This window comes from Spinacia oleracea, chromosome 3 (genome assembly GCF_020520425.1).
Source record: "Spinacia oleracea cultivar Varoflay chromosome 3, BTI_SOV_V1, whole genome shotgun sequence".
Lineage (NCBI taxonomy): Eukaryota > Viridiplantae > Streptophyta > Magnoliopsida > Caryophyllales > Amaranthaceae > Spinacia > Spinacia oleracea.
Window position 1 is genome coordinate 8,289,221 of NC_079489.1, and position 10,466 is coordinate 8,299,686.

General features: G+C 35.7%; 1 pseudogene; it reads right to left on the reverse strand.

Annotated features, from left to right (window-relative positions):
• Positions 1-1,609: 1,609 nt before the first annotated feature.
• LOC110798135 (putative disease resistance protein At1g50180) lies at positions 1,610-7,732 on the reverse strand (annotated as a pseudogene).
• Between the last annotated feature and the right edge of the window lie 2,734 nt (positions 7,733-10,466).

The window sequence follows — 10,466 nt, forward strand, 5'->3', positions numbered from 1 at the left end:
AAAGAAGGCGAAATTGTAATACATTTTAGACTGAGATAATAAGAACACGAAATGGAGTCGGTCAAGAGTAATTCTTGGATAAATTGCAAGTTCCTTAGATTTTATCAGATAACCATCCTAACACATAAAATTAAGGCGATTATGTTGATTTTTATTCTCTTCCTGGGTAGCTTAACATCCTATTCAATGTAAAGGGGTAAAATTGAAGAAAGCAAACGACGTAAAATATAGAACCATGTTTGATGTAATAGACACTGTACTTAAATGAAAGGTATACGTGTTTCAAAATTCAATAACCTGTAAAATAATTTATAATATACTTCGTATTACATGAAAATGTTAAATTGAAAACAGTAATAATAAAAGTAAGGACATTTTCTCCTAAAAAAAAAAGGACATTTTAGGTGGACAGACTGGACGCAATTTTTCTCAAGAGTTAACTTATACGGAGTAACAAATAAATCCTTTAGATAGTTTGTTTTCCGTAACCAACAATAATCTATAGCAGATAAATGATTAATTTATTAACGTACCGTGTCTACTACTTTTAATTAAATTAAATTTATTTTTTATTTTTTAAAATTTAGTACAAGTACTTCGTATTTAATTAGTAAACCGTGCATCGCACGGGTTGCTATACTAGTTACTATATACTAAAAGAGACACCAGGAATGACACGTGTCATTTCCTGGTGCGATTTTTTTCCGCCAAAATATTTTTTATTTTTTTACTTTAAAATAAATAAATTACATTACGTTTTTTTAGGAAACTAAGATAAAAATATATTTTAATTACCATGGATATGTACTGCATAATATATTTTTGGAGGAAAGCTAAATTAATATTATTTTTCCCTTTATGATATAATTTTATTTATGTATTATTATAACTTTTAATCTGATAAGAAATATAAAAAATATTGATAAATGAACTTCTAATGTTAGTCTACTATTAGTAATATAATACATGGTAACTGGTAAGTAAGAATGTTAATTAAAATAATAATACATGGTAAGTAGACTAACATATAAGTTTATTTATCAAGATTTTACTCAATTCAAAATATGATGTATTTGACTAACTCGGTTATGCTCGGGTCTTTTCGAAAATTAGTCTTGAGTCATTCGGATTTGGTTAACGTTAGTAGATCTTTCTACATACAAGTAAACGACTATAATTTTTAACTTTGTATAGTAATATGCAAATTTAAGTCATTTGAATATTTTTTTTACACAATTTTAAATTTATATATGTTGGTGTACATACGAAAAAAAAATGTTGACCGGAGGAGAAAGAACTTCGAACAGGCGATCAAGCGATGTGCTTTCAGTTTACCTTATCGCTTACAGATGAATCGTCCCTCTCCCCTTCTACTGAATTGATTTGTGAGTAGCTATTGTAGTATTATTAATTTCGAATTCTAGGGTTTAGATTTTCGAATTGAACCCATTATTCACCAATTAATTTGTTTTTTATTTCCATAATTGAGCCAATTTCAGATCTTAATTTGATATCTTCCCATTTTTAATGCTGTTTTAATACTTTGATTTTGATAAATGATATGATCGTTTTTGCATTGTCAAATTTTGTGATTCGAAGGAAAAGCATATAATTAAAATTATTACACGGATAACGCAAACATCAAATTGTTACAAATATAAACAAACCGATGAAGGAAAAACACGAGTCGACTAGCAATTTAGTAGCGTAGTAAGGAGCAGTAATTCCTTATTCCATAAAATCTTACGTAGTACTCCGTACTGTACTACTTTTGTGGCTCTTTGGTTGACGATGAAGAAGAAACAGGAACATTATTATTGCCAGTCTTCTGAGCTTGAGATGCAGAAATTGCAGGTGCAACCTCTGTTCCAACTTTTTGTATGAATTCACCGACACTACCCAATAAATTGTTTGAACTTGCACTTCCAGTTGCTAAATGACCACCAGCTTCCACATAAATCTGAATAAAAACTATGTTAAAGAATAAAGATGATATCATTTATGACCTGATCAAAATGCGGGTCGGGTCGGGTTCGGGCTGGCCCGGGAGGTTAAAAACTGTCCATTGTGTCGGGTCGGGCTAAAGTTTGGGCCAATTTTGTGTGCCCAAAACCCGTTATTTCTGCCTAAAGTTAGCGAACTTTTGAGCCATTTTTGGGCCGGGCCAAATTTATAACTAAAAATGTTGTTTTGTGTTGCCCAGAGCCATCAATTTTTTTAAAAGATTGGGCTGCAACAGGCTGTCCAAAACCCTCTAATTTTCGGGCCGGGCCTGTAATAACCAACTCTGTGAGTAGTCGAGAACACATATGAGCAATACTCTAATAAGCTAGTCAAACCAGCTAATACAAACAGTTACCTGAAATACTATGGTAGCAGAGCCGTTATTCACCATAGAAGATTTGGAATTGGAACCTTCGCTCAACCCACTTGGAGCAGCCATTTCATGCTTCTCTTTGGTAACTGATGCTGATGAATCCATTTTTGTTAATTACTCTGTAGTCACACCTTCACAAAATTATGTAAATGGAAAACACACAAATCATTATTTGTTAGCAAGATTCTATATAAACACAAAGGCAAGCGAATCATTATATTTGTTCACAGAAGCAACGACTCAAACCCAATATTACTTCAAGTTGTCTTTAATTTATTTCTTTAAACTACTAAGTGCGTAGTTGACATGTTTTTTGAATCAAGTTGCCATGTCTAGAGTAGAAAGTGTGTAATTGACCAACGCAAATTGTTTTAGAAATATTGTAATCTGACTAATCTCCCTGGAATACTTGCTTGTTCGTCATCTCACGAACTCATAGGCCAAAATCTGATACCAAAATAGTTTAATTTCGATACATAAATTACAGAATGTTAAATACAGGCCTAGGTTGCACCAGTCATCGAGATATCAAGAAAAGTGTGTTTGATATCAAAAGTTTATGAATAAACTTAACTCATTCGTAGAAATATATATTAATATATTATCCTATTTTTTTTAATTAGGTAAATAGAAGGGATCGTTTTGAACCAGAACCTATCACAAGTTAGCCAACATAGCTACAAGAGTTTTCATTTCAGTAACTCCCAAGCATTTTGCAGTTGATGGGACTCGACCGGTGAGTTCCCCACCAACTCCCCAACATAAGTGGGTTTCAGATATTATGTTATCGAGGTTGTAATTTTCTTGTAGTACAAAGTATCAACATACAATACAAGAAGATATAATTCAGGAACAACCTATAATTCTAGGCACGAAGATTGATTTCAGTTAACCTTAAGCCAACATTTCAACATAGATAATAATATAATGTCAAGTATTGGCAAATCTTCAACATAGATAATCATCTAGGATTACATACCTGATTTGAACCTTAAGATGCTTAGACAATACTGCAGGCTTCTCTTATTTGCTCCAATCTCAAGATATGTCAAAGCTTTGGCTCCACGATAACACCTTTGAGTTCCAACCCCCCTTTCACTATGGGTGGCCACTCAGGAGGCAAACACATGGAAAATCTTACCTCTCCAACACTTTGCGAGGATGTTTGAAATTTACCAGCCAAAATTTTTATCCATTCATTCCTAGGCTTATCATCCAAGTTTACAAAATGCTCTTTTCTTTTATGACCGGGAACAGTGAATGTGCAACAGACAGGTCTTTTCCATCCCGATTCTGTGTTTTCTAGCTTGATAATATAAGATACCTCATAACTGGCATTGGGAGAGAGGTCTTTTGTATCGATTCTTCCACTCACAGCAAGGATTATTTCAGCTGCTTCCAGTTTTCCCACTTTGATCAATGTACCATCTCTGTCAGAACAACAACAGTATATACAGTAAACAAAACATGATAACTAAAACATTAAAGGGTATTGACAAACTCCATATTCAGTTGCTTTTTTCTCAAATTCCTGGGGTAATCCAAAAAACTCCAGTTCTTGAAGGGTATTGACAAACTTCAATCCATGGGGAAACTCCAATAGATTTCTACAAAAAGTAATCTGTAGCTTCTTAAGACTCAGCATTGCCCCCTTCTTTATCCTCCACAACTCCAAATTTTGGAGGTTCTCAAGGCACAGCTCTTCAAGCCGGGGAAATGATCCGGGCTTACAAACAAAAGTGGTTCCGAGATAGAAATTTATCAATTTGAGGAGCTTCAGATGAGCCAATGCTCCAAGAGAAACCATTGGATCCTCATCCTTCAACATGCTATCCTTCAATTCTAACATGACTACATTAGTTGGAAGTAGTAATGACAGTTGCATTTGTACTTTCCCAATCAGTACAAGTTTATGCAAGTTTATGCGCTGTGAAAAATGTTCCACGTCTTGAAAGGCTATGCCATCTCTCAGCTCACAGTGGAACGTGTGGAGCCCAACAAGGCTTGGACAACAGAAGGCAGCAGCCAAATGTTTTTTCTTTGATACGACAATCTTTAGCTTTTTCAGAGTTGTGCTTAGTTTTGACATCTCTCTAGAAAACCATTTGCCCCCTCCTTCCTGCTTTAAACCCCACAGTATTTGTAAGTTATTCATAGCACTGAGCTGCAAGTCTTTAACACTCCATGGGCATTCAATAGGCAAAAATAAATGCCTAAGTAAAACAAGGTTACACAAGATATTGGGGATTTTGATTGCTACTTTAGTATCACTCTCAATATTCCTATAGTCTAAGGTCAATAAATTTCTCAAATTACCAATTGTCACCGGGAGTTCTACAATATTTGATGCACGGATTCCGAGGTACCTCAAGTGAATTAAGCTCCCGATTTGAGTTGGCAAAGTTCCATTTACAGTCTTAATACCCCAAAGATTTAACAGCCTAAGTAACTTGAATCTTTGATGCAGAATGCCCAAGTCTAAAACCTCCTTGGTAACATAGGCCGAGTGCATGATGCTAGATCTTGTCAACAATATGAGTGACCTCAGATTTGAAGCTTGTTCTGGAAATGAAAGGCTGACAGTGTGGATAGAAAATCAAGAATTCAATTAGCTATGCACATAAATCAAGGACAAGGAAGAATTATAATTAATCAGTGCTTACTGCAATACAAAAATTTGCTTAATAATCGACATATAGACTTCATATGAGGTCGAGGTCACCCCAACTTTAAATATTTTCATGAAACTAACTTAAAGTTTGACTTAATACATTAAAATGGTATCCAAGCTTAAAATATTTTCAGAAATTAAAGGAACCCCTTTATCCAGTAGTGAGATTTTTTATGCATTGCAAGATAGCATGGTCAGAGTTTCAGAGAGAGCCATTATGGAAAATACTAGAAGCTCAATGATGTCAAGATACTTCTAAGTAGGAAGTCAAGTTGAGAGCACTTCACTAGAATCATTGAATCAATATTAGAGCTTCATAAATTTTGCGCATCTCTCACCTTTGTAAGTCCTTGTGAACACATCTATAGACAAGTTAGCCTTTCTATATTGTACTCCATGGCAGAGTAATTTGTCAATTATATATATGTTTATTGCACAGAAACAAAACTACGGTGAAAGCAAAAATTACAAGTTCAATATAACAAGAAAAAATGTCGTATCCCCAATCTTCCTAGCTAGTACTGTTTGTCCGTTTCTGCGAAGAAATTGTTAAGTGTGAAAATAAGGGAAGCCTAGTCAACCAGGCGGTTGTTTTCCTCCAATCGGGCTATCGTTTTCCCTACAAAAGGGCAAACGTAAACTGGCCCGGCCCTCTCCAGGGGTATTTTGGTAATTTATATAAAAGAGGGTTCCTACTTCCTTTTTCCCCTTCCAAACTCCATCAACTATCCTAAGAACTTTGGCCCTTTTACCATAGAAATATGATCTCAGCTTTTTGTAGTGGCATACATGAATTTATACACATGAAAAACAACATTCATTCTAGGATGGAAATAATCAAATAATGCAAAAGAGCATTGGAGTACCTGGAATGAAGAGCAACCCGGCGTGAATCATTTGCTACTCCAGATCTAAGACCTTTGTGATTGTCTAATGGGTTAAACCGCAGTATAAATTTTGAGAAAACTCTGTTCTTTAGCCATTTCAACACAAAGTTCACGCAACAAATTAAATCGTGCATGTGAATTGCCTTTATGACTCCATTGAAATTAATCTTCACCGGCTGAATCATGAAACGGTGGCTCAACTCTTCCAAACGCTGCATTGCTACATCTTCAGGGGCCATATCTTTGTGAGCAGATACAAGACCTTCGGCTACCCACATCCTAGTTAACATGCCAACCGGAATTTGGCAATCTTCCGGAAACACACTAAGATAAAGAAAGCAGGGTTTTAAATAATAAGGCAAGTCATCATAGCTTAAAGCTAATAACTCTTGTACATTACCATACATGTGGGTGCATTTACCATTTTACCCTCCATCACTCTTGACCTAACAGCTTCACTCACCTGTTGGCTGTTGCCATTCCCTAATGCTTTCTTTTGTATTTAGGATTCCAGCTAATACTATTATAGCTAAAGGAAGTCCATTGCATATATTTCTTCAACATTTCCTTTCCTAGAGTCTCAAAGCTTTCCATGTTGTAATTTGTTTGATGGCTAAGGGCAATCTTACTGAACAATTGCCAGCCTTCCATCTCATTTAAAGGTAACGTTGTGGCTCATGTATATAGCGATGTTGTTGCAAGTTTTGAAATTGGATGATTTCTCGGTTGCGAGTTGTTATGATGATCTTGTTACCTTTGTTGACATTTTCCCGTGGCAGAGCCTGAATGATTTCCTCTAGGGCTTCTCTCCTCCAGACGTCATCGAGTACCACCAAATACGACTTCCTCTTTAGGAGGTTTCGGAGCTTGTCTACGAGTTCTTCAACACTTACTCCAGCATGCATGCAGCTTGGCCTTTTCCTTTGGACCACCAATCTTTCTTAGGATTTCAGACAGAATGTGTCTGGTGCTCCACTCCTGAGATACAAAAACCCATGCCTTACTATCGAAACACTCATTTGCATATGGATGGTTGTATAGCTTCCTAGCCAACCCAAGGTAGTTTTCCCAGATCCTCCCATTCCGACAATATAAAGGAAATTTACTTGACTATTCCCCTCACCCGGCCCATAAGAACTTCCAACAGCTTCGAAATATCTCTTTCCAATCCAACAACATATTCACCATTGTCGTCATCATAGGGATAGCTTCGGGCCGGGGTACTTTTCTCCAACATAATTCATCATTATGGGACAATCTAAGACCATTTTGCAACTCGTGGTTTCTTCTTACTCCATAACTATCCAACCTCTCATTGATTCGCTTCACACCACTCTGTATCAACTCAATCTGCTTCCCAACATTAATTGTATATATGAAGAGAATTGAACATAAAGCAGACATATCTCATGAGCCTACTCTCGTTACTCCGTTGAGCCTTTGGCTGAATCTTAAGGATGTAAGTGTCAATCACATCCTCAGCATCATATGCAAGCTTCCTAATTTGGCATATCAAAGTGCGGACTTCTCTTGCCTCTTGCTTCCCATCAGCATCTTGGAGGTACTGCTGCATCAACTCTAGATCGGCTTGGAGGTTCAGTATTTGATCTTCTACTCCAAGTAATGTGCTTGCCTCTTGGATCAGCAATAAGCCAATCCACTCCAGAGCTGATGCAACAGCAGATGATGCCATATTTCACTAATTTCCTTTTGTGCTTTTTAAAAAATGGGCTAATGGATTACAGTCTTCCTTAGGATCAGAAATACATAGATAAATGCATATTGTAATGGACTAATGGGCACCAGGAATTAGTATATTATTGCATTATGAGGTAAGACAATGACCCGGAAATTATTATGTGGTTTGTCCTGTAGGGCAATCATAATCATATATTACTCCTTCTTTCCCTTAATAATCGACCTTTTTTGTTCGGATACGCTTGTCAATGTATAACTTTGACCACCAACATATTTCTTTAACTATATATTATAAAAACTTATAAAAATATTAAAATTTTGAAAATATATATTAAGAGGAAGGCAACAATATATTATATACTAATATTTATTTTTACATACTAGAAATAAAGTAGGGTCAAAGTGAATCATGTGAATAGTACAAAAAGTCAAACCGAGTCGAGTATTAAGGGACGGAGAGAGTATACAAGTCTTACACGGTTACACCCACTCACCTTGCCTAAAGAGTCTACCGTCAACGGTTACAAGTCTTATAACAACAATAAAACTTGAGGGAGTATGATACATACACCTTACCTGTTGGAATTATCCATCTACTCCCTCCGTATTTTTTTAAGAGATACACTTGGTCGGGCACGGGTATTAAGAAGAATAATTGAATGAAATAAAATAATAAAGCAAGTGGGGTTGAATAGATATTTTAATAATTAAATATGTGGGGACCATGTCATTTTGGTGGGTGGAGGGTGGGGTGGGTTTATGAAAATATTTGTTTAATAAGATGGTGGGTGATAGGGTATATTAGATGTATTATTTAATTAGATGGTGGGGTTGATAAGTTACTAAAAATGGCAAGTGTATCTCTTAAATAAATACGGCCGGAAAAGGCAAGTGTATCCCTTAAAAAAATACAGAGGGAGTATAAGTTAGTTTTACTTCAAAAAAAATAATATTATACTTATCCCACATTAACAAAAAAAACAAGAATTTTACCCACTTTACATATCCATATTCCATTACTATATCAGTTAGAAGACTTGAGAGGAGACTCTACACCACTGCACATGCAATCGGTTGAGGGTAGGGCCCTTTTTGCTGCCATGTTTTGCAGAACCCGCATTTCCTTTTCTAAGACTACCTCCGTTTTTTAAGTATTAGTCACCTTTTCGCGTTGAATTGTATTTATTTTTAATCCGTTTTAGACTATTTACTTATTTATCTCCACTATTTCGTACTATATCTTATCAATATGTGAATGATACACACACTTGTTTATTCCTCAATATATAAATAGTTATTCAGTTATCCTTTCAAAAAAAAAAAATAGTTATCCTCATTAAACTCCTTGATTATTAATTTATCTCTCCTATGAACATGGTTTAGATTCTAAGTTCTTAAGTTAGATTGTCTTACATGACGCAAGAGACAAACATTTAAGAATGGAGAAAGTTTACGACAAATAAGTGTAAAAGTGTAAAAGTTCATGGATTCATACTATTGTACTCCCTCCGTTTCGAAATAATACACACTTTGACTTTTGACACTATTTACAAATTTTGTTTAAAGTCTTATTTTATTCGTTTCGATATATACTTTTAGAATATCAACTTTTTTTATAATTTTACGAATACAAAATTAGAGATATTAATATCCAAATATTTAAATTGACAAATGTTAAAAAAGTGTCCCAAAACGGAGAGAATAGTCATCAAAGGCTGCCAGAATTAATCACGTTAACCTCTTTTCGTAACCGCGTTGAAAGAGTCAAAATGAATTAGTGAATTACACATCAGAAAAGGAATTATTTTTCATAAGAGACAATCATATTTTTCATCAGCATAGCTTAATACGGAGTAATTGAAATGAGAATAGTTTTTTTTTTTTTTTTTGGTGCAAATGAGCCACAAGGGCAATATAAATTACAAATGGGGACGGGGATTCAAACCTGAGACCTATTGTACACAGGCCCTCAGTCTTAACCACTAGGCCAAGACATCATTGGTATTGAAATGAGAATAGTATGTTACCTACTCCGTGTATTTTTTATTACTGGTGGACGACTGGACGGTTGAAGCCTGTGACGAGTTTGAATATTCAACCTAAATTCACCTAAATTAATAAATAAAAAATTTTTGAACAATCAAAACCTAAAATAACTGAAGAATAGAGGAGAGATGAAAGAGTTACCTTATTCCGCCGCCGCCTTCCTCGCCATTTTCTCGAGAATACAAAATAGATGTCGGTTGAATCGAGATACGTTTGGGCAAATTGTGTTGAGCTTGAGGAGGGAGAGGGGTCGGCGGCGAGATCGACGTAGTTGTAACACCTCCACCGTCGTAACTCCCGTTAAAAAGGCAAAAATCACCAAAAAATAAATAACCAAACACCTAAATTGTAAAATCCGATCCGTCTCTTGCCTCGACGCCGCAAGATCTTGCCTCGCCACCATCTCAGCTACATTCTGCCGGCGTAAATGGGGTTGAGGAGAAGAGAGGAGAGCGAATCTAGGTTTTCTCAGGGAGAGAAGGGGAGAGAGTTTAGGGTTTTTGGGTTTCACGGAAAGTGAAAGAGTGAGATTGGAGGAGAGAGATTTTTTTTTTTTTATATACCTGCGCGTGATTTCACGCACGCGTTGGGGAAGTCTCCCTTCTGACAGGCGTGTCACTGTTAGTCCGGCTAACACAAAAGCTTTTGAAAGGTTTTTCCGGTTGTCCGCATCCTATCTAAAGATGGCTTTCCGGTTGTATTCGGTTGTATTAATAATCGGTTTTTAAATAAACTAGTATAATACCCGTGCGATGCACGATATACAATATATAAAACAGTACAACAG